Source organism: Piliocolobus tephrosceles, chromosome 4 (genome assembly GCF_002776525.5).
Source record: "Piliocolobus tephrosceles isolate RC106 chromosome 4, ASM277652v3, whole genome shotgun sequence".
NCBI classification, from domain to species: domain Eukaryota; kingdom Metazoa; phylum Chordata; class Mammalia; order Primates; family Cercopithecidae; genus Piliocolobus; species Piliocolobus tephrosceles.
In genome coordinates this window covers 119493503-119518489 of record NC_045437.1, presented here as the reverse complement: position 1 = coordinate 119518489, position 24987 = coordinate 119493503, and the positions used below count along the sequence as shown (strand labels likewise).

The 24987-nt window shown below is 38.6% G+C and overlaps 1 protein-coding gene across 1 annotated transcript in view; it reads left to right on the top strand.

Annotated features, from left to right (window-relative positions):
• RANBP17 (RAN binding protein 17) overlaps window positions 1–24987 on the top strand; it is a 428276-nt gene that overhangs the window by 125968 nt on the left and 277321 nt on the right. The window lies entirely within an intron of this gene.

Here is a 24987-nt window from a genome sequence, read left to right as displayed (position 1 = left end):
TCCAGATCTTCAGTGTGATGTGTCTACAAAGGTGATTAAACACATAAGAATCCTGAATGATATGGTTAGGCTTTGTCCTTCCCCTGCAAATCTCATTTTGAATCGTAATCCTCATGTGTCAAAAGAGAGACCAGATGGAGGAAATTGGATCATGGGGACAGTTTCCCCCCATGCTGTTCTCGTGATAGTGAGTGAATTCTCATGATATCTGATGGTTTTATATGTTTGTTAGTTCCTCCTACATTCATTCTCCCTCCTGCCACCTTGTGAAGAAGTTGCCTTGCTTCCCCTTCACCTTTTGCCATGATTGTAAGTTTCCTGAGGCTTCCCCCGCCATACAGAACTGTGAGTCAGTTAAGTCTCTTTCCTTTCTAAATTACCCAGTCTTGGACAGTTCTTTATGGCAGTGTAAGAATGGACTTATACACAGAGTGGGGGTGGTGAGTTTGTTAAATCCAGAGTCCTGTATCCCTCAGAGATTCACATGTAGTAAATCTGAGGTAGGACCCATAAATCTGTTTTAACAAGCGCTTCTGGTAATTTCGAGATAGATGATCCCTCAGCTACTCTTGAAGAAACTGGTCCAAAAGTTCTTCCAGTCCACACAGTGAATGTACTACCAAGGTTTGAGGGATTTCTTTATAGGTACTCTCAGAAAGTCTTTCTAGCATGCTTGATATAGGTTGCTGTTTGCGTGTTTGGCTTAGTTAAATACTACATACCCATTCTTGTGTAATTCCAAACTGTTAGAAAAGCATATACTAATCCAGTATTTCTGTTAAATTTAGCATGAGCAGACACACATCTATCATTAGGGAAATTTTGAAATCACATGAGAAAAATGTTTCCTTTATGTTGTGAATGGAAAACAATACACAGTATTAAATAATATAATAAGATCTCAACTGTATGACAACAGGAGGAACAAAAGCACTATAAGGAAATGAACCAAAATGTTCATTTTCTTTAGTTCTCATGACACAGAGAATTTATTTTCCTCTACTTTTCTGTATTTGCCAGTATTATTTCTTATAAAAAAAAAATATTAATTTTAAAAATACCCTTTTTTTGGCCTGGCGTGGTGGCTCATACCTGTAATCCCAGCACTTTGGGAGGCTGAGGTGGGAGGATCACGTGAGGCTAGGGATTTGAGACCAGCCTGGCTAACATGGAGAAACCCCATCTGTACTGGAAAACAAAACAAAACAAAACTCTTTTTCTGTCTTCACAGTTAACTTGATTATATAGATGAAAGTCTAACAATTTCACATTGCTTACTTTTATACTTAGTTTCCCAGTATGCTGTGAAGTCTGTGAAATGCATGTACGTTTCTCACTGACTGGAATATTTTATTGTTACGTGTGTAGATTTTTGAATATAGCATTTTGAACATAATGGTCACATTGGAGCAATTGCCATTTCAAATCATTAGGAACACTCAGGTCACATTGGCATGGAGCTATTTTGTAAAAGACATAGAAGCCATTTATAAACCTTGGTTTGCTTTGTAAAAATTTATTTCATTCTGAGCCTTATCTGTGTAAAATTACCAAAATGATTGTGGTTAGACTCTACATTGTCACTGTATTTAAATGTATACAATATGAAAAATGTATTTCCACTTAGAAATAATGTCAGTACTAAAAGTAGTAGAGGGCTTTGATAGCAATATTAATCCATTGTTAAGCCCTTCTCATTAAACACTGTAATAGTCTTACTGAAGTTTGTTAGGCATTTTAACCACTACTAATTAAAAATAGACCTACTGACTAGTCTTTTTTACTATGCTTTCTTGTGTCTTGGGTGTTCATTCAGATACTTTTGCTGTTGAGAAATCAAATCATCTATTACAGTTTCAATTGAAAAATACTTATTAGAGGGATACAGGTCTTAGGGCTGTGATTTTTAATTTCTGTAATCTTTTTTTATTTTGTAAAGGAAATTTCAGATTTTTTCTAGTAATTTTTCATTTGTGAGTATTGTTTTCTAGATACAGAAATGAATAATTCATAAACCTAGATAAATGATCACATTTTAGGATATTTTGCTTGCATATTTTTATTTTATATTTATAGACTATAATAGCGTTGTGTAGTTCAGAACAAGAAAATATCTTGATAAATCATCTGCTACCATGAGGCAGTTAAAAAAAATTTGAGGCTCACTGAAAGTGTGTGACTTGCCCACTGTCTCATATTACAGAGAAAACTAGAATGTAGGCCTTTATTTTCCTGATGTAATGATTTTATCTAATTATTTTTATTTTCTTAAATCATTGCATTAATTCATTTTTCACAAGTAGAGCATGTGTCAGTGTTTGCAATAATTAAATTTTCAAGTATATTTCTATAATTGTAAATAAAATCCTGACATTTGTTACAGGATGGGCTTTTTTATCACATTTTTATAATAAAAATTAAGCAATTATAAAAATAAATAGCCTAGTTTTTCAATTGGTATAAGCTGGCTTTATTTTATACTGCTAATAAAGGCACATTATGTCCAAGCATTGCAATTATCACTGAAATGCATGTCCATTAACTGAAACGTTAGGCTGAGTATATAATTACTGTCGAGAGCCAATATCTTTGTGAAGCTGTACCTATAATGCTATTAAACTATAAATAATATTTGTAAACTAATATTTAAATAATTCAGAATTGATATAATCTTTGTGAACTTAAAAATGAATGCTATATACATTTAGTTTGATTGTTTTTATGTGCTTAGAAAAATATGGGAATTCGCAAAGATAATTGAAAGATGTGTCTTGAGATAGATTAATGTTTAATATAGTTGCTATAACCTAATACCTATTATTCTTTCTGAAGTCTTTTTTTCCATATTTTTTATTGTGGTACAATATATACAACATAAAATTTACTATCTTAACCATTTTAAAATATGCAGTTCACTGATATTAAATACATTCATATTATTGTACAGCCATCACCACCATTCATCTCCAGAAGTCTTTTCATCTGCAAAACTGAAACACTATACCCATTAAACAATAATTTCCATTCTCCCACCAGTCCTTGGCAACTACCATTCTACTTATTGTCTCAGTGATTGTGACAACCCTAGGTACTTCATGTAAGTGGAATCACACGGTATTAGTGTGGTTGTGACTGGCTTACTTTACTTCACATAATGTCCTTAAGGGTAGCTTATATTGTAGCATAGATCAGAATTTTTTTCTATTTTAAGGCTGAATGATATTATTCCATTGTATATGTATATCACGTTTTGCTTATCCATTCATTCATCAGTAGACACTTGGGTTGCTTCCATGTTTTAGCTATCATGAATAATGCTGCTATGAATATGGGTATACAAATATCTCTTCAAGACCCTGCTTTTGGTTCTTTTGCATCATGGGTAATTTTGTGTTTACTTTTTTGAGGAACCTCCATGCTCTTTTCTACAGCAGTTATATCACTTAATATTTCCACCAACTTTGCACAAGGGTTCCAGTTTCTCCACATCCTCACCAACATTTATTTTCTACTTTGTTTTACTGAAGTGTTTTATTCATACAAAATAAAATATGTATAAATTCTGTTTACAAAAGAACTGAAGTAGCTATTATCAAGCTTTTTAACTTCAAAGGTCTTTTTGGGCCTATCATTGCAAAATTGCTTTTAAATCTGAATATATCGACTATCAAAATCTACTGTGTCATGCGCGTCCATGTCATGCGTGTCCGTGTGAAGAGACCACCAAACAGGCACTTTGTGTGAGCAACAAGGCTGTTTATTTCACCTGGGTGCAGGCAAACTGAGTCTGAAAAGAGAGCAAAGGGTGGTGGGATTATCATTAGTTCTTATAGGTTTTGGGAGAGGCGATGAGTTAGGAGCAATGTTTTGCAGGCAGGGGTTGGATCTCACAAGGTACATTCTCAAGCGTGGGAAGAATTACAAAGAACCTTCTTAAGGGCGAGGGAGATTACAAAGTACGTTGATCAGTTAGGGTGGGGCAGAAACAAATCACAATGGTGGAATGTCATCAGTTAAGGCTATTTTCACTTCTTTTGTGGATCTTCAGTTGCTTCAGGCCATCTGGATGTATTATGTGCAGGTCACGGGATGTGATGGCTTAGCTTGAGCTCACAGGCCTGCATTCTTGTCTTCTTATATTAATAAGAAAAGCAAAACAAAATAGTGGTGAAGTGTTGGAGTGGTGAAAAATTTTGGGGGTGGTATGGAGAGAGAATGGGCAATGTTTCTTAGGGCTGCTTCAAGCGGGATTAGGGGCAGTGTGAGAACTTACAGTGGGAGAGATTCAACTGAAGAAAGATTTTGGGGTAAGGGGTGATATTGTGGGGTTGTTAGAAGGAACATTTGTCATATAGAATTATTGGCAATGGCCTGGATGTGGTTTTGTATGAATTGAGAAACTAAACGAAAGACACAAGGTCAGAATAAAAGAAGGAGAAAAATAAGTATTAAAGGACTAAGAATTGGGAGTAACCAGGACATCCAATTAGAGAGTGTCCAAGGGAGTTCAACATTATTGTTTGCTTGGTTGGCGAGTTTTTAGGCTCTATCCAAGTTTTTGGGGTACAATTCAAGTTGGGCTGGTGTCTGGAATGAGACTGGGGCCTAATAAAAAGGAGGGTCCATACAGGAGCTTAAATGGGCTGTACCCTGTAGCATCTCGAGGACAGGACTAATTCTGAGAAGGGCAAGAGGTAAAAGTACTGTCCAGTCCTTTTTAAGTTGGAGGCTGAGCTTGGTGAGGTGTGTCTTTTAAAAGACTGTTAGTCTGTTTTACCTTTCCTGAAGATTGAGGATAGTAAGGGGTACAAAGGTTCCACTGAATAGCAAGAGCCTGAGAAATTGCTTGGGTGATTTGACTAATAAAGGCCAGTCCGTTATCAGACTCTATAGAGGTGGGAAGGCCAAACCGAGGAATTATGTCTGACAAAAGGGAAGAAATGACCATGGTGACCTTCTCTGACCCTGTGGGAAAGGCTTCTACCCATCCAGTGAAAGCGTCTACCCAGACCAAGAGTGTATTTTAGTTTCCTGACTTGAGGGATGTGAGTAAAGTCAATTTGCCAATCCTGGGCTGGGGCAAATCCCTGAGCTTGATGTGTAGGGAAGGGAAGGGACCTGAACAATCCCTGAGGAGTAGTAGAATAGCAGATGGAACACTGAGAAGTGATTTCCTTAAAGATAGATTTCCATGATGGAAAGGAAATGAGAGGTTCTAAGAGGTGGGCTAGCAGCTTGTAACCTACGTGGAAGAGGTTATGAAGTGATGATAGAATAGAATGGGCCTGTGAGGCTGGAAGGAGATAATTTTCCTTGGTCCAAGAACCATTTGCCTTGTGTGGGCAGAATTTTGATAGGTGGAAGTTTCAGTGGGAGAGTACGTGGGAGTGACCGATGAGAACGAGAAGAACTGGCCGTGAGGGACAGAAGTTGGAATGCTAGCTGCTTCTTTAACTACCTTATCAGCATAAGCGTTGCCCTGCACGATAGGATCTGATGCCTTTTGGTGGCCCTTGCAGTGTATGACTCCAGCTTCCTTTGGAAGTAAAGCAGTCTTGAGAAGAGTTTTTATTAAAGAGGCGTTAATGATGGAGGACCCTTGTGTAGTGAGGAAACCTTTATCAGCCTGTATAACATCATGGTGGTGCAGGATATGGAAGGCATATTTAGAGTCAGTATAAATATTGATGCACAGTCCCTTTGCAAGAGTGAAGGCCTCAGTTAAGGCAATGAGTTTGGCTTGCTGAGAGGTAGTGGAAGGGGGCAGAATGGTAGCCTCAATGATAGATGTGGAAGATACTATAGCATAGTCTGCCTTTGCTGGTGAGTGGTAATTAGGCCTGGTGGAACTGCCATCAATAAACCAAGTGTGATCAGAGTGAGGAACAGGAAAGAAGGAAAAATGGGGAAATGGAGTGAATGTCAGGTGTATCAGAGAGATATGGTCATGGGAGTCAGGTGTGGTGTCAGGAATAATGTGGGAGGCTGGATTAAAGTCCGGGTTAGGAACAATGGTGACTGTGGGAGACTCAACAAAGAGTGAGTATAGATGAAGGAGCCGGGGAGCAGAAAGTTTATGTGTCAGGCATGAGGAAGAAAATAGGTTTTGGAAGTTATGAGAACTGTAGAGAGTGAGTTGAGCATAGTTTGTGATTTTTGAGGGCCTCTAAAAGTGTTAGGGCGGTGGCGGCCGCCGCACAGAGACATGGCCGGCCTAAAACAGTAAGGCTAAGTTGTTTGGACAAAAAGGCTACAGGGCGTGGTTCTGGTCCTTGTGTAAGAATTCCGACTGCACAGCCCTGCATTTCGGCTGTGTGTAATGAAAAGGGTTGGGATGAGTCAGGGAGAGCTAGTGTGGGAACAGCCTCTAAAGCTGTCTTCAAGGAATGGAAAGAGGAGTGGGGAAAGGATTTAGGATCTATGGGGTCAACTAGGTTTCCTTCTGTGAGTTTATATAATGGTTTTGTTAGGATGGCAAAACTAGGTATCCAAAGGCGAAAGTATCCAACCATGCCCAGGAAGGAAAGGAGTTGTTTTGTAGAAGGGGTTGGGGTTTGAGAGATCAGTCGGACACAGTCGACAGGGAGAGCATATGTGTTTTTATGAAAAATTATGTCGAGGTAGGTAATGGATGGAGAAGTAATTTGAACTTTGGAGGGGGATACCCGATACCGTTGGAGAATAAATGTTGAAGGATCATGAGGGTGTCCTGTTGAGAAGATTCAAAGGAGGGGCTACAAAGTAGGTCATCAGTATGTTGAATAAGGTGAGAAGCGGAGGGGTGGAAAGAAAGTAAATAATGAGAAAGAGCTTGGCTGAAGTAATGAGGACTGTCCCTGAAGCCTTGCGGCAGTACAGCCCAGGTAAGCTGTTGGGACTGATGGGTGTCAGGGTCAGTCCAGGTAAAAGCAAAGAGAGGCTGGGATGAGGGATGTAGTGGAATAGTGAAAAAAGCATCTTTAAGATCAAGAACCAGAATAGTGAGTTGTGGAAGAAGATATTGAGGACAAAAGAGTTATACGGGTTGGGCACCACAGAGTGGATAGGCAAAACAATTTGGTTGATAAGGCACAGATCCTGAACTAACCTATAAGACCTGTCTGGTTTTTGAACAGGTAAAATGGGAGAATTGTGAGGAGAGTTTATAGGTTTTAGAAGCCCATGCTATAGCAGGCAAATGATAACAGACTTTAATCCCCTTAAAACCTGTTGTAGGATGAGATACTGTCATTGAGCGGGGTAAGGATGATTAGGTTTTAATGGGATAGTAATGGGGCTGTGATCAGTTTCCAGGGAGGGAGTGGAGGTGTCCCATACTTGTTGGTTAAGGTGGGAGCATACGAGAGGAAGACACGGAGGAGGCTTTGGGCTGGGAAGAAGGGTGGCAATGTGATGTGGCTGTAGTCCAGGAATAATCAGGGAAGCAGATAATTTGGTTAAAATGTCTCGGCCTAATAGGGGAACTGGGCAGGTGGGGATAACTAAAAAAGAGTGCATAAAAGAATGTTGTCCAAGTTGGCACCAGAGTAAGGAAGTTTTAAGGGGTTTTGAAGCTTGGCTGTCAATACCCACAACAGTTATGGGGGCAAGGGAAACAGGCCCTTGAAAAAGAAGGTAATGTGGAGTAGGTAGCCCCCATATCAATTAAACAGGGGACGGATTTACCCTCCACTGTAAGAGTTACCCGAAGCTCAGCATCCGTGATGGTCCGGGGGGCTTCTGAGGCCATCGGGCAGCGTCAGTCTTCAGCTGCTAAGCCGAGGAGATCTGGGAATGAGTCGGCCAAGGAATGTTGGGTTTGGGCTCCAGGGTCTTTAGGAGCAGCAGCGATGTGAGTCGGCAGTCCGACCTCCAGTGGGGGCCCGCACAGACAGGGCACAGCTGAGGAGGAATCCCGGGCTATGGGCATTCTGAGGCCCAGTGGCCAGGCTTTTGGCATTTGAAGCAAGGTCCACGAGGATGTTTTGAAGGAACCTCTGGGAGCTGTGGCTTGGATGTTCTGAAGTTCTGGTATGCTGGGGACGTGATTGTGGGTTGTCTTACAGCGGAGGCAAGTAGCTGTAACTCAGAAATGTGTTGTTGTCTGGCTGCCTCCTCTCTACTATTGTATACCATGAAGGTGAGGTTGATTAATTCCTGTTGTGGGGTTTGAAGGCCGGATTCCAATTTTTGAAGCTTTTTTCTAATGTCAGGAGCTGACTGGGTGATAAAATACATATTAAGAATAAGGTGGCCTTCCGGTCCCTCTGGGTCTAGGGCGGTAAAGCGTCTAAGGGTTGCTGTTAAGCGGGCCATGAACTGGGCTGGGTTTTTGTCTTTACCTTGGTTAGTTTATTTAAGTTTGTTATAATTAACAGCTTTGTAAGCTGCTTTTTAAAGCCCTTCAACTAGGCAGGAAACCATGTAATCTCGCCTAGCTATACCTGGGGAATCTGCCTGATAGTTCCATTGGGGATCTTCTCAGGGAACTGCTCTAATGCCTTCCCGGAGGTCTGGCTCATGAAGTCGGCGGTTATCAGTGTGAGATTGGGCTAGAGAAAAAACTTTCCTGTTCATCTGGGGAGAGGGTAGAAGTTAGGATGACATTTAAGTCACTCCAGATTAAATTGTAGGACAGAGTTAGATATCAAAATTCCTGTATATATTTAGTGGGGTCTGATGAGAAAGAGCCTAAATGGTGGCTGATTTAAGAAAGGTCTGATAGAGAAAAAGGCACATGTACCCTGACTATGCCTTCAGCTCCAGCCACCCCTCTAAGAGGAAATTGTTGGGCAGGTGGGGGAGAGCTAGTTGCAAAATGAAACTAGCCCTTGAAAAAGAAGGTAATGTGGAGTAGGTAGCCCCTGTATCAATTAAACAGGGGACGGATTTACCCGCCACTGTAAGAGTTACCTGAAGCTCAGCATCCGTGATGGTCCGGGGGGCTTCTGAGGCCATCGGGCAGCGTCAGTCTTCAGCTGCTAAGCCAAGGAGATCTGGGAAGGAGTCGGCCAAGGAATGTTGGGTTTGGGCTCCAGGGTCTTTAGGAGCAGCAGCGATGTGAGTCGGACAGTCCGACCTCCAGTGGGGGCCTTCACAGACAGGGCACAGCTGAGGAGGAATCTGTAAACCAGACCGGGTGTGGGGAGGGGAGGTAATAGAAGGGTTATAGGGTGGGGGAGCAGAGACTGAAGAAGAGTTGGAACCTGATTCAGCCTGGCGAGGGGCAACCTGCGGAGGAGCAGTCTGGGGAGGAGGTGAGAGGTCAGACGGGTCAGTAGAAAAGGAAGATTCATAAGACGCAGCAACGCTTGGGGTTGGGATCGAAGGGACAGGAGGGAGGGAAAGAAGGAGGATTTGAGACGAGTCACATTGAGTCACATTGGGAACAGAGACCAGGGAGGGAACGAAGTGTGAAAAATGCCTGGACATAAGGCGCCTCAGACCATTTGCCCATTTTTGGACAAATATTATCTAGGTCTCGTAGGATGGAGAAATCAAAAGTGCTGTTTCCTGGCCATTTAGAATGATCATCGAGTTTGTATTGCAGCCAAGCGATGTTGCAGAAGAAAATAAGATGCTTAGATTTTAGGTCTGGCAAGAATTGAAGAGGTTTTAAGTTCTCAAGAACAGAGACTAAGGGAGAAGAAGGAGGAATGGAGGGTGGAAGGTTGCCCATAGTGAAGGAGGCAAGTTTCAAGAGAAGGGTAGACATGGAGAAGGGGGTGGGTAGCAACCCTGGGCTGCAATGTGGGTGAGCAGCCAAAGCAGGAGTCCCCACAGTTGACATGCCACCAAGGGAATGTGGGTAAATGACCAAGGCAGACGTCCCCGCAGTGATTAAACACCAAGGGAAGACTATCTTCCCGAGTCCATGACTGGCACCGGAGTTTTGGGTTCACGGATAAAATGTGTCTCCTTTGTCTCTACTAGAGAGGAAAAAGAACTGGAATTGTAAGGACAGGGAGATTTAAGGGTAGTGAGAGAGGCTGGAGAAGAGAGTGAAAAAGACCGCTTACCTGATTTGAAATTGGTGAGATGTTCCTTCAGCTGGTTGGTCTGAGGACCCGAGGTCGTAGGTGGATCTCTTAATGGAGTGAGGGTGAGAACAGGAGACTGGTCTCCCGAAGGAGTCCTTCTGACCCAGGTCTTCGGCACCAAATATCATCCGTGTGCTTGTGAAGAGACCGCCAAACAGGCTTTGTGTGAGCAACAAGACTGTTTATTTCACCTGGGTGCAGGTGGGCTGAGTCTGAAAAGATTGTCAGCAAAGGGTGGTGGGATTATCATTAGTTCTTACAGGTTTTGGGATAGGTGGACGAGTTAGGTGCAATGTTTTGCGGGCAGGGGGTGGATCTCACAAAGTACATTCTCAAGGGTGGGGAGAATTACCAAGAACCTTCTTAAGGGTGGGAGAGATTACAAAGTATGTTGATCAGTTAGGGTGGGGCAGAAACAAATCACAATGGTGGAATGTCATCAGTTAAGGCTATTTTCACTTCTTTTGTGGATCTTCAATTGCTTCAGGCCATCTGGATGTAAATGTGCAGGTCACAGGGGATATGATGGTTTAGCTTGGGCTCGGAGGCCTGACATACTGGACTTGTATTTTCAATTAAATGTACCACCTTTCTTTACTGTTACCACAATTTGGAAGGGTGTTATGATGACTGTTAAATATAGGTACTTCCCAGTTTTCTACAGTGCTCCTTTTCCATTTGTATAATTTACATGTTATTATATGGCATTACTTATTTATTTGGCACTACTAAATGTTCATTTCAGTGCCATGGCTTGGGCATATTAATGAGCCATTTAATGAGGAAGACACAGTCAAGAGACTTCTTGCCTCATTTTGTCCCTGCCACTAAGGCTGCATCTTGTAGTGGAAATCATTTTGGCTTTGAAATCTGACGAACTTGATTTCATTGCCAATCCTTATCACTTAGTAGGTTTGTGGCAGTTAGGCCATTTACCTAACTTTTCTGCATGTCAGTTTCCCTAAATAAAACACGCTGGATTGTTTGAGGGTTAGAGATAATAAATATAAAGAGCATCAAACAAGATTAGTGTTCTCTAAATCATAGCTATTAACATTGCTTTTCTTGTAACTTTGGATAAGTTACTTAGAATCTAAATCTGATTTACTTCATGTAAAATGAAAGGATTGAATTGGATCAGAATAAGTGGGTCTTAGGACCCTTGAGGTAATATACAGATATTTTTATTTTGTGCACTTTTGTGAGATTTGTAGTGTTCATCAGATTCATAAAGTGATTTGTAATTCCCCCCAATAAAGGGTAAATTCTAAACTAGGTGATCTCCAAGTTCTTTTCTTAGGATAAAATTTTCTGCCTATAGGCTACGTAGTCAACCTCAGTGTGACTGAGATTAAGGAAATTATTTCTGAAAAATATTTTCAATCAGGACCTCAGAATGTAAATGTTTGTTGCTGTTAAAAGTAATTATTGTAGTCTTCTAGCTTTTGGTAACTGATGGAAGCACTTGTATCAAATAATCATCTTGCTGATAACAATTGTAACCTCTGGACAAAGCATTAAAAAAAAAGGCACTGAAGGTGCTGGAGAGGGACCAAAAGTAGGTAGAAATTGGAGATAAGATGCACCTTTATGGAAAGGAACCAAACTGGTTGAGGCCTACATTTATCTGACTTATTCTTTAAATAAATTCACAAGTTTATGCAGTATATGGGAATACAGCTGAAGTAGAAATCAGCCCTCTTTTTGATGAGTTAGAGGATGATATTTAGGGCAATAAGAGCAGGTGAAAAATTGAGAGTGATCCCAGAAAGGAAGGAGCCACAAAGTGAGAGAACTGTAAAATTTGTATGCAAGTTTCCCCCACATCCCTGTGGGACAAGATCACAGGAAACCCAGAGGCAGTGAAGGAACAATAGGCAGAAAGCTTAAAGAATTCAAGAGCGATCTTAGCAGTTGCTGGAGATTTTAGAGCTTCTGCCCTGCTTCAATAGAGGAACTTGGTAAATGCCTCAGGCTTGCTACCAAAAACCTTAAATGGCCGCACACAGTATAGATCTTATCCTATGATTAAGATCTTTGTGATAAAACCAAAGCCAAACTGAAATAGCTATCAATATGTTCTAACCTTTAAGCAAGCCCTTATAAGGTTAAGGTGATCCTCCATTAATTCAGTTGTCTGGAAGAATAAAATTCATTATTTTCTGGAGGAAGCTAATACAATACAGAGTTCCAAGATTATGTGAAGTGCCCAGCCAGAAATTAATAGGCAAGTGAGGAAACAAGGAAAGGCAACTCATTGGAAAAAAATCTACAGAAAGAGACAAGCAGTTCACTCAGATGCTGGATTACTAGACAGGGACCTTAACTATAATAAATATGCTAAAAAATCTAAGGGGAAAAATGAGGAAACTCCCATATCCCCCACAAAAAACCACTATCAGGAATGAAAGAGGGGACATCAGTATAGATCCTATGGATGTTAAAGGGATTATTAGGGAACCTTATGAATAAGTTCATACTAGTAAATTTGACAACTTAGAGAAAATCTTTTAAAAGCAGAACTTATCAGAACTAATAAGAGAAGAAATGGAAAATCTAAAGGGTTTACATTTTAATAAAAGGAATTTTAATATGTAATTTAAAACCTTCATACAAAGGAAATTGCAGGCCCACAGGATTTCACTGATGATTTCTATCAAACATTGGAGGAAAAAATAATACCACTCTTACATAAACATTCAGAAAAAAGAGGAAGAGAAGAACTTCCCAGTTTCTTTTATGAGTCTAAGTTAACCAATACAAAACCTGATGTGGGCATTTCCAAAAAAGATTGCAGACTAATATCTCTCATGAGCACAGACACAAAAATTGCCAATAATTTTAAACTTTATGCAAATGATTAGATTTCAAAAAGAATTCATTTGTTTTTAACAGTAGATATTGTACTGCTTATGTTTGTTTAGTTTGCCATCACATAAGAATGTGAATAAATATTGATGTTATTATCCAATTTATTATCAGAAATGGCCAGGTATCATATGAGGATAACCAATTAGTATGGTCTTTGGCCTATATAGTCTCCCTTAGTACTTTATAATGGGTCGTTATTCTTTCTGTTCTTTTCTTTATATGTGCTCAAAAGGAATTGAATTTTAACCCATTTTTTCATGATAATTATGGAAAATTATTTTTTCCAATGACATATTTTGGAAAATTTCAAACCCATAGAAAACTTAATAATTTAACAAATGCCTTCATACTGTGCATTTTGCCACATTTGTTTGATCTCTCTCTTTCTATGTCTATATATACATTTATGCATACATATGATGCATAACCTTTTTTTGGTAAACCATTTGAAAATAAGTTACATAACATCATGAGAGTTAACCCCTATTATTTTTTATATACCTCCTGAGAACAGGAATATTCTCATACACAATACTATTATTACACTCAAATGTTGTAATGATATAAGACTATTATTTAATACATAGTTTCTAGTTGTTTCTCTTGTTTGTCCCAGTAATGTCCTATATAACTTTAAAGAAAAAGTCTGAACCATACATGCATTGGATTTAAAAGACTGAACCATACATGTCTTTAATCTAAAATCATTTTTGCTACCTTTTATGTTCTTGCATGATTTTAACATTTTTGAAAAGTCCAAGCCACTGTTTTATATAAAGTCTTACTATTTGAGCTATTCTGGTTATTGCCTCAGTAATAGATTTGTTTAAACAGTATTTGCCAAGAATACTGTGTAGCTGAGGAAAGATAATTCTTAATAAATTTTTTTGCAAAAACAGCACTTCAGAGCAATGAACTATGGAGCAAAAGACAAAATGACAGAAACAGCAGCCTTAAGTTCATATGGTTATCCTGGAGATATTGATTCTGTATTGCAGTGTCGTTGCTTTTCATTTAGCTGATCTTACATGAAGGAAATGAACTAATATTTAGTATTTATCTAAGGTAAAATTCTATAGCTGTTTTTGAATTGCCAGTCTTTTCAGTTTACATAAACCCTTGCTGAAAAATCTGCTGCCTGGAATCTGTATATTATAGTTATTGTACATTTCCTAGGATTCTTTTGAGAAAACTAATTTTGATCAAGATTCTCACTCTTTACTGAGAAGAGTCATTGGGCAAAGTATCTCTTCATCTTTTAAGAAGTTTGCTTCTCATAAGTTAAAGTAGAAATTGTTAGTAGTCAATTGAAACATTTTCAGTGATCAAACCCAAAGAGAAAGTAATAACAGTATATTTCCTTGTTTAAGTCATTATTTGCTGTTCCATTTTCAGTTGCCTCATAATTTTCATGACACTAATAGGTAGAAATAATTACTTTCTAACTCAGACTTTTTCTACAAGTTGAATATTTTCTTTTAGTTGAGAAGTTTAAAGTATACTTTTAAAAACAAATGCATATGGTTACTTGCAGATATGATCAAATCATAGAATGGTTACATTTTAATTCCTTCCATCATACATTTTAATTTCTCCTGTCATGTTAAGATAGTCTGTATAGCTTCATTATTCATCTGTCAGCTTTTCAGTAAACCCAAATGAGGAAACAGTCAATTTTTGAAAGATGTTCAGAAGCTTTGAATGTCTATTTTGACTTTAGAGGTAAATCTCAGAAGACATATTCCATTGAGTGTATGTGTACGTTCAGCTTAGAACTGCCTTACACTGCTGCAATAATACTGATGCACAATCATTTAGTTGATACTGCTTACAGTTCCTTATGAATGTATTCAGAGCAGTTCCCAGAACTCAAAGATAATCTCAGCATTCATCACCCACCATATGGCCCAAACTGCTGCTTTTAGCTCAACCGCTAGCCTTCATGGAGCATCAGACTGAAGCAGAGCTCTCAACTGTTGGACTTCTAACTATGACCCAGCCGACTTCCCTATTGAGAAGCCACATAGTCCTCTTATTGGTTACTACCTCATCTATTTTTCTTATTCATAACCAGTCTTCTTAGAAATGTTGTCTGTACCACTTATCTCCATGCCCTCATCACCTCCTCATTTCTACGCCTGTTCTAGATATTTTTTTTAACATATTAGTATCAGGTTGTTGTAGCACTATTAGTTGAAAAGGCTATCCTTTCTTCCATTTAATTATCTTGGCCTTTTTTGAGGAACTCAATATATGTGTAGATCTTTTTCTGAACTCTCTATTTTATCCCATTGATCTTTAAGGCTATCCTATCCCAGTATTTGGATTACTGTAGCTTCTAAGAAGTCTTGAAGTCAGATAGCATTCAAACCTCCAAATTCGATAATCTTTTTTAAAACTGGCTTTGGCTATTTTAGTTTTGTGTCACTCCATGCAAATTTTAGAATTAGCACATACATTTCTACAAAAAATAGAAGAGTATGGTGTTTATTGGAATTGCACTGAACTTATAGATCAATTTGTCTTAAAATTTAACATTTTAAGAAAATTGAGGGTTTTTGTATTCTTCCTAATTCTCTGTGTACTTGGTTCTCTCAGTTGTTGAGAGAGAAGTGTTAAAGTTCTCTTATTATGGATTTATCTTCTCACACTTCTATACAGTTTCACTTTTTATATTTTGAAACTCTGTTGTTAAGTCCACACATTTTTATATCCTTATGAATTGACCTTTTTATTATTTTGAAAAGATCCTCTTTATTCATGCAAATATTCTTTGCTCCAAAATCTACTTTGTTTGATATTAATATAGCGACTTCTATTTTCTTTTGATTAATGTTAGCATGGTTTATCTTTTTTTATTTTTTTATCTTTAACCTATTTATGTCTTTATATAAATAGGATGGTAGGCAGCTTATGATTCAGCCTCTTTTCTTTCTTTATCCTAGATGAAAATCTCTGCCTTTTAATTGAACTGTATAGACCATTTACATTTACGGCAATTATTAGCATGCTTGGATTTAATCTACTGTCTTCCCTTTTTATCTGTTTTATTCAATGGATTTTTGCCTTTCTTTGGATTGAACATTTAATATTTCATTTATCTCCCTTTTTGAATTTACTAGCTATAACTATTATTTTGGTAGTTATGCTTTAGGGTTTATAGTATACATCCTTAATTATCACTGTTCCCTTTAAAATGATATTATACCATTTTACTTATCACAAAAGAACCTTCCAGCAGTGTACTTCCATTTCTCCCTGGCTGACCTCGTTCTGTTGTTGTCACATGTTTTACTTATATGTACGTTTTAAGCCTCATAATACTGTGGTATTACTTTTGCTTTAAGAAGTTAATTACCTTCTGAAGAGATTTAAATAATAAGAAAATAAGTATTTTACTCAGATAGTTACCATTTCCAGTTTTCATTCATTTTGTGCAGATCCAGAGTTTCATGTGATATCATTTTCTTTCTTTCTGAAGGGTTTCTTGTAAAATTTCATGTATTAGAGAAATCTTAATGACAGATTCTTTCAGCTTTCATATGTCTGGAAAAACATTTATTTTGCCTACTGTTTTGGAAGATGTTAACATTTGTATATAATTGTAGGTTGATAGTGTTTTTCCCCTTTACATTAAAGAAGTTGTGTCATTGTCTTCTCACTTGTATTTTTTATGATGAGAAATCTGCTGTAATCCTTTTCTCTGTATCACTGTATGTAATTTGCCTTTTTACTCTGCCTGCTTTTAAAATATTTTCCTTCTTACTGGATTTAAGCAGTTTGATTATTGTGTCCCTTGGTTGTTTTCTTATATTTCTTGTGCTTGGAGTTGAGCTTCTTGAATCTGTAAATTTTGAGTTTCATTTGTAAAATTTGGAAAACTTTTAGTTTTTGTTTCTTCAAATATTTTTTTCTGTCCCTCACTCTTCACTTTCTTAAAGACTGCAGTTATGCATTTATTAGACCACTTGAAGTTACCCAGCAGCTTGCTGATGTCTTTCTTTCTTTATGTACTTTACTTTGGATAATTTCTATTGCTGTTGATAAGTTTACTAATACCTTCCTCCACAATGTCTGATCTCTTATTAATCATATCCAGTCTATTTAAATTCTCAGACATTGTGTTTTCTTTTCATGCAGTCTGGCTTGGGCTGTTTTTATATTTTCTACATCTCTAAATGTATTTTCTAACTTTTTGAACGTATGGAATACATGTTATATTCATTTTAATGTCTTTGTCTAATAATAATCTGTAAATTTTTCTTCTCTTTGCATGCCTAGTAATTTTTATATTTAATTGCAGACATATCTTTTGTATTCCTATAAATATTTTTGAGTTTTGTTCTGGGAAACAATTAAATTACTTGGAAACAGTGTGTTTCTTTCAGATCTTGCTTTTAAACTTTATTATGCAAAACCAGAAAAGCACATAGTCTAGGACTAATTTTTCTCCAGTGCTGAAAGAAAATCTTTCTTAGTACTTGATGCACCATGAATTAGAAGGTTTTCTACTGTATCTGTTGATTTAGAGATTATTTCTGGCCTTGTATGAACCCTGGATACTATTCTGTCTAATCCTTTTGATGTTTTTTTTTTTTCCTCTGTAACATTGGATGCATGACATCTCACCTGCATGTATTGATTGATCCCCTTCACATCTCTAGACTTCTCACTCATTGGAGCTCTCTCCTCTCCAGGACTCTTTGCAAAGTCTAGTTACTTTGACCTCTGGACTTGTCTTTCCATCTCCTTAACTTAAAAGGAGTCTGCTGGATTCCACTAAGGTTCTGCTTTTCTGGGGCAATCCCAGGGCTCACCCTTGTGTCCTGTTTCTTAGGGATCACTGCCTTTTTTTTTTCTTTGCTTGACTCCAATGTCTTGAAAGTTGTTGTTTCATATATTTAAAGTGTCCAGTTTTTTTAGTTGTTTTAGGCAAGAGGGTCAATACAATCGCTGTTACTCCATATTGGCACAAGTTTTAAATTTTTTTCGAAAATTTTTGAAAATTTCTGTGTGTGAAAAAGCTATTCTTAGCTTACAGACCATAAAGACGTAAGTGAGAGGCTGAGTTTTGCCTGTAATCTGTAGTTTGCTGACTTCTCTTTAGACTATTTTTCTTTAATATGATTATTAATATGGCTACCACCTTGCCATTTGTTTTCTATTTATCCCATCTGTTTTTTGTTCTTTTTGGGTAATTTTTATTATTCCATTTTATTTTCACTGTTGACTTAATAGTTGTACCTCTGTTTTATTTGTTATTTGTTTCCCTGTGATTTATAATATGCATTTTTTTATTTCTTCTTTAAAAAAAAAAGCGGGATACACGTGCAGAACATACAGGTTTGTTACATAGGTATACATGTGCCATGGTGGTTTGCTGCACCTACTGACCCGTCCTCTAAGTTCCCTCACCTTGCCCCCCACCCCCCAACAGGCCCTGGCATGTGCTGTTCCTCTCTACGTGTCCATGTGTTCTCATTGTTAAACTCCCACTTATGTGTGAGAACATTCGGTGTTTGGTTTTCTGTTCCTGTGTTAGTTTGCTGGAGGATGATGGCTTCCAGCTTCATCCCATGTCCCAGAAAAAGACATGATCTCATTCCTTATTATGGCTGCATGGTATTCCATGGTGTATATGTACCACATTTTCTTTATCCAGTCTATCATTGATGGGCATTTAAGGTGGTTCTATGTCTTTGCTATTGTAAATAGTGCTGCAGTAAACATATGTGCACATGTGTCTTTATAGTAGAATTATTTATATTCCTTTGGATATGTACCCAGTAATAGGATTGCTGGGTTAAATGGTATTTCTAGTTCTAGATCCTTGAGGAATTGACATACTATCTTCCACAATGGTTGAACTAATTTATGTTCCCACCGGCAGCATAAAAGCATTCATGTTTCTCTGCACCCTCGCCAGCATCTGTTGTTTCTTGACTTTTTAATAATCACCATTCTGACTGGTGTGTTATGGTATCTCATTGTAGATTTGATGTGCATTTCTGTGATGATCAGTGATGTTAAGTTTTTTTCCATAGGTTTGCTGGCTGGATAAATGTCTTCTTTTGAGAAGTGTCTGTTCATATCCTGTGCCTACTTTTTGCTGGAGTTGTATGTTGTTTTCTTGAAAATTTGTTTAAGTTCCATATAAATTCTGAATATTAGACCTTTGTCAGATGGATAAATGCAAAAATTTTCTCCCATCTATAGGTTGCATGTTCACTCTGATGATCGTTTCTTTTGCTGTACAGAAGCTCTTTAGTTTAATTAGGTCCCATTTATCACTTTTGGGTTTTTTTGCAGTTGCTTTTGGCATTTTCATCAGGCAGTCTTTGCCCATGCCTATATACTGAATGGTGTTGGTTAGGTTTTCTTCTAGGGTTTTTATGGTTTTGGTTTTTACATTTAAGTCTTCAATCCATCTTGAGTTAATTTTTGTATAAGGTGTAAGGAAGGGGTCCGATTTCAGTTTTCTGCATATGGCTAGCCAGTTTTCCCAGCACCATTTGTTGAATAGGAGATCCTTTCCCCATTGCTTGTTTTTTTCAATTTTGTTGAAAATCAGATGGTTGTAGCTTTATGATGGTATTTCTGAGGTCTCTGTTCTGTTCCATTGGTCTCTATGTCTGTTTTGGTACCAGTACCATATTGTTTTGGTTACTGTAGCCATGTGGTATAGTTTGATGTCAGGTGGTGTGATGCCTCCAGCTTTGTTCTTTTTGCTTAGGATTGTCTTGGCTGTATGGGCTCTTTTTTGGTTCTGTATGAAATTTTAAGTAGTTTTTTTCTAATTCTGTGAAAAATGTCAATGGTAGTTTGATGAGAATAGCATTGAATCTATAGATTGCTTTGGGAAGTATGGCCATTTTCACGATATTGATTCTTCCTATCCATGAGGATGGAATGTTTTTCCATTTGTTTGTGTCCTCTCTTATTTCCTTGAGCAGTTGTTTGTAGTTCTCCTTGGAGAGGTCCTTACATCCCTGTTAGCTGTATTCATAGGTATTCTATTTTCTTTGTAGCAGTTGTGAGTGGGAGTTCATTCATGATTTGGCTGTCTGCTAGTCTATTGTTGGTGTAAAGGAATGCCTGTGATTTTTGCACGTTGATTTTGTATCCTGAGACTTTGCTGAAGTTCCTTATCAGTTTAAAGAGTTTTGGGGCTGAGATGATGGGGTTTTATAAATATAAAATCATGTCATCTGCAAACAGACAATTTGACTTCCTTTCTTCCTATTTAAATACCCTTTATTTCTTTCTCTTGCCTGATTGCTCTGGCCAGAACTTCCAATACTATGTTGAATAGGAGTGGTGAAAGAGGGTATCCTTGCCTTGTGCCAGTTTTCAAAGGGAATGCTTCCAGATTTTGCCCATTCAGTATGACATTGACTGTGGGTTTGTCATAAATAGCTCTTATTACTTTGAGATATATTCCATCAATACCTAGTTTATTGAGAGTTTTTAATATGAAGGGATGTTGAATTTTATCAAAGTTCTTTTCTGCATCTATGGAGATAATCATGTGATTTTTGTCTTTGTTTCTGTTTATGTGGTAGATTACATTTATTGATTTGTATACGTAGAACCAGCCTTGTATCCAAGGAATGAAGCCAACTTGATCGTGGTGGATAAGTTTTTTGATGTGCTGCTGGATTCAGTTTGCCAGTATTTTATTCAGAATTTTTGCATCAATGTTCATTAGGGTTATTGGCCTGAAATTTTCTTTTTATCATGTCTCTTCCCGGCTTTGGTATCAGGATGATGCCGGCTGCATAAAATAAGTTAGGAAGGAGCCCCTCCTTTTCATTTGTTTGGATTAGTTTCAGAAGGAATGGTGCCAATTCCTTTTTGTACCTCCGGTAGAATTTGACTGTGAATCCGTCTGGTTCTGGGCTTTTTTTTGTTGGTAAGCTATGACTTACTGCCTCAATTTTGAAGCTTGTTATTGGTCTATTCAGGGATTCGACTTATTCCTGGTTTAGTCTTGGGAGGGCATATGTGTCCAGGAATTTATCCATTTCTTCTAAATTTTCTAGTTTATTTGTGTAGAGGTGTTTATAGTATTCTCTGATGGTAGTTTGTATTTCTGTGGGGTCAGTGGTGATATCCCCTTTATCATTTTTTATTGCCTTTATTTGATTCTTCTCTCTTTTCTTTATTAGTCTAGCCAGAGGCCTATCTATTTTGTTATTTTTTTTTAAACCAGTTCCTGGATTCGTTGATTTTTTTGGAGGCTTTTTTGTGTCTCTATCTCCTTCAGTTCTTCAATTCAGTTCTTCTCTGGTCTTAGTTATTTCTTGTCTTCTGCTAGCTTTCAGATTAGTTTGCTCTTTCCTCTCTAGCTCTTTTAATCATGATACTAGGGTGCCGATTTGAGATATTTCCAGCTTTCTGATATGGGCATTTAGTGCTATAAATTTGCCTCTCAACATTGCTTTAGCTGCATCCCAGAGATTCTAGTACATTGTCTCTTTGTTCTCATTGGTTTCAAAGAACTTGATTTATGCCTTAATTTCACTGTTTACCGAGAAGTTATTCAGAAGCAGGTTGTTCAGTTTCCATGTAATTGTGTGGTTTTGAGGGAATTTCGTAATCCTGAATTCTGATTTGATTGCAGTGTGGCCTGAGAGACTATTATGATTTCCGTTCTTTTGCATTTGCTGAGGAGTGTTTCACTTCCAATTATGTGATTGATTTTAGAGTAAATGCCATGTGGCACTGAGAAGAATGTATATTCTGTTGATTTGGGGTGGAGAGTTCTGTGGATGTCTATAGGGTCTGCTTGATCCTGAGCTGAGTTCAAGTCTTGAATATCCCTGTTAATTTTCTGTCTTGTTGATCTGTCTAAAATTGACAGTGGGGTGTTAAAATCTCCCATTATTATTGTATGGGAGTCTGAGTCTCTTTGTAGGTCTGTAAGAACTTGTTTTATGAATCTGAGTGCTCCTGTTTGGGTGCATATATGTTTAGAATAGTTAGCTCTTCTTGTTGAATTGTTCCTTTTACCATTATGTAATGCCCTTCTTTGTCTCTTTTTGGTCTTTGTTGTTTTAAAATCTGTTTTGTCTGAGACTAGGATTGCAACTCCTGTTTTTTCGTGTGTGTGTGTGTGTTTTTTTCTCTTGCCTTTCATTTGCTTGGTAGATTTTCCTCCATCCCTTTATTTTGAGCCTATGTGTGTCTTTGCATGTGGGATGGGTCTCCCGAATACAGCACACTGATGGGTCTTAACTCTTTATCCAATTTGCCAGTCTGTGTCTTTTAATTGGGGCATTTAGCCCATTTACATTTAAGGTTAATATTGTTATGTGTGAATTTGATTCTGTCGTGATAATCCTAGCTGGTTATTTTGCACATTAGTCGATGCAGTTTCTTCATAGTGTCATTGGTCTTTGTATGTTGGTGTGTTTTTGCAGTGACTGGTACCAGTTTTTCCTTTCCATATTTAGTGCTTCCTTCAAGAGCTCTTGTAAGGCAGGCCTGGTGGTGACAAACTCCCTCAGTATTTGCTTGTCTGAAATGGATTTTATTTCTCCTTCACTTATAAAGCTTAGTTTGGCTGGAGGTGAAAATTCTGGGTTGAAAATTCTTTTCCTTCTGGCTTATAGGGTTTCTGCAGAGAGATTCGCTGTTGGTCTGATGGGCTTCCATTTGTAGGTAACCTGACCTTTCTCTCTGGCTGCCCTTAACATTTTTTTCTTCATTTCAGTGTTAGAGTATGTGACGATTATGTGTCTTGGGGGTTGCTCTTCTCAAGGAGTATGTTAGCGGTGTTCTCTGTGTTTCCTGAATTTGAATGTTGGCCTTTCTTGCTAGGTTTGGGAAGTTCTCCTGGATAATATCCTGAAGTGTGTTTTCCAACTTGGTTCCATTCTCTCTGTCACTTTCAGGTACACTAATCAAACGTAGGTTTGGTCTTTTCTCATAGTCCCATATTTCTTGGAGGCTTTTTCATTCCTTTTCATTTTTTTTTCTCTAGTCTTGTCTTCATGCCTTATTTCAGTAAGTTGATCTTCAATCTCTGATATCCTTTCTTTTACCTGATCGATGCGGCTATTGATTATATATGCTTCACGAAGTTCTGCTGTGTTATTCAGCTCCATCAGGTCATTTATGTTCCTCTCTAAACTGGTTATTCTAGTTAGCAGCTCCTCTAACCTTTTATCATGGTTCTTAACTTCTTTGCATTGAGTTGGAACATGCTCTTTTAGCTTGGCATAGTTTTCTGTTACCCATCTTTTGAAGGTTACTTCCATTAATTCATCCATTTCATCCTCCGTCTAGTTCTACACCCTTGCTGGTGAGATGTTGTGATCATATGGAGAAGAGGAGTCACTCTAGCCTTTTGGATTTTCAGTGTTTTTTCATTGGTTCTGTCTCATCTTCGTGAGTTTGTCTACTTTCGATCTTTGAGGCTGCTGATCCTTGAATGGGGTTTTTGTGTGGGCTTTGTTGTTGTTGATGTTCCTGTTGTTGCATTCTGTTTGCTGGTTTGTTTGTTTGTTTCAATATTCAGATCCCTCCTCTGTAGGGTTTGCTGGGTTTACTGGGGTTTCACTTCAGCCCCTATTCATCTGGTTCACTCCCACACCTGGAGATGTCACTCAAGGAGGCTGGAGAATAGGAAGGATGGGTGCCTGCTCCTTCTTCTCGGATCTTTGACCTTGAGGGACACCAACCTGATACCCGTAGGATCAGTCCTGTATTGGGTGTCTGACAACGCCTGTTGGAGGGTGTCTCCTGGTTGGGTGGCACAGGGACGTGGACCTATTTAACGAAGCACTTTGTCCCTTGGTGGTGGGGTGTGCTTCACTCAGGGGAAACCCATTCATCCGGGCTGCCTGGATTCCTCAGAACTACCAGGAGGAAAGGCTAAGTCTGCTGGTCTGCAAAGACTGTGGCCATCCTTCCCCCTAGGGTCTCAGGCCCAGGGAGATCCAGGTTCTGTCCCTGACCCTCTGGCTGGAGTTACAGAGTTCCTGCAGGGGAACCCCACCCAATGAGGAAGGATGGGTCAGCATCAAGCCTGAAGAGGCATTCTGGCCACAGTCTGCCACAGTCAGTGTGTTGGGCTATGGGAGACATGTCTTGGGACCAAGCCTTCCAGCCTCCCTGGTCCCAGGAGGGGAAAAACGTAGTCTGGAGCTATAGAGAGGGATGCCACCCTTCCCTTGCCCAGGGAACTTAGCGTGTTAGGCAGTTGTGAGTCCCGGTGCTGGCTCTTACCCTTCCCACAAGGAGCTCAAATGGCTTAGACATCAGGCAATCACAGCTATGGTACTGGTCGCCCCTCACCCTGGGAGTTTGGTAGGCTTAAGCAGATTCCAGCTGAGAGATGGTTGAGAATCTGCAGGGCTCTAGGATTGGGATGCTAGCCCCAGTGGTGTGGTTTTGCAAGTGGAATCCTCCGATCCATGGGTTGCACAGTTCTGTGGAAAAAGCAGTTTCCCTTGCTGGGTAGAATGCTCACCCACTCCCTTCACTGATGAGAGAGGGCTCCCCTGCCCCATGTGGCTCAGATGGGCCACTGCACCACATTGTTCTTCCTTCCTTTCTGTGGGTTACGCCAGCCTTCTAGTCAGTTCTGATGAGGGAACCTGGATACCTTGGTTGCCAGTGAAGGATTCACATGCCTATTATAGTTATTTTTGATGGGACCCTCTGAACGCCACTGTTCTGTTTCTACTCGGCCATGTTGGCCCTGCCCCCAATATGCATCTTTATCTACTTCCTTAATGATATTACAGTACTTCACTTCTAATGTAAGACTTTTATAACAGTATACTTCTATCCTTTGTACTATTCTTCTTATAGATTTTATATCTACATTAAACCTATCCAAACATTTTATTTTTTAATTGCCTATTAAGAAATCTAACAGTGAGAGGAAAATTGTTGTCACATGTGTGCTGTTTGACACTTTATAGATCTAAATTTTGACGTGATATCCTTTTTATTTTCTATTTGAAAAACTCTTTAACATAGTACAGATTTGATGAAAATGGATTCTCTCAGCTACTCTTTTTCTATTTGAAAAATTTATTTTCTCCTTAATTTTGAAAGCTATTTTCACTGGGTATAAAATTCCAGT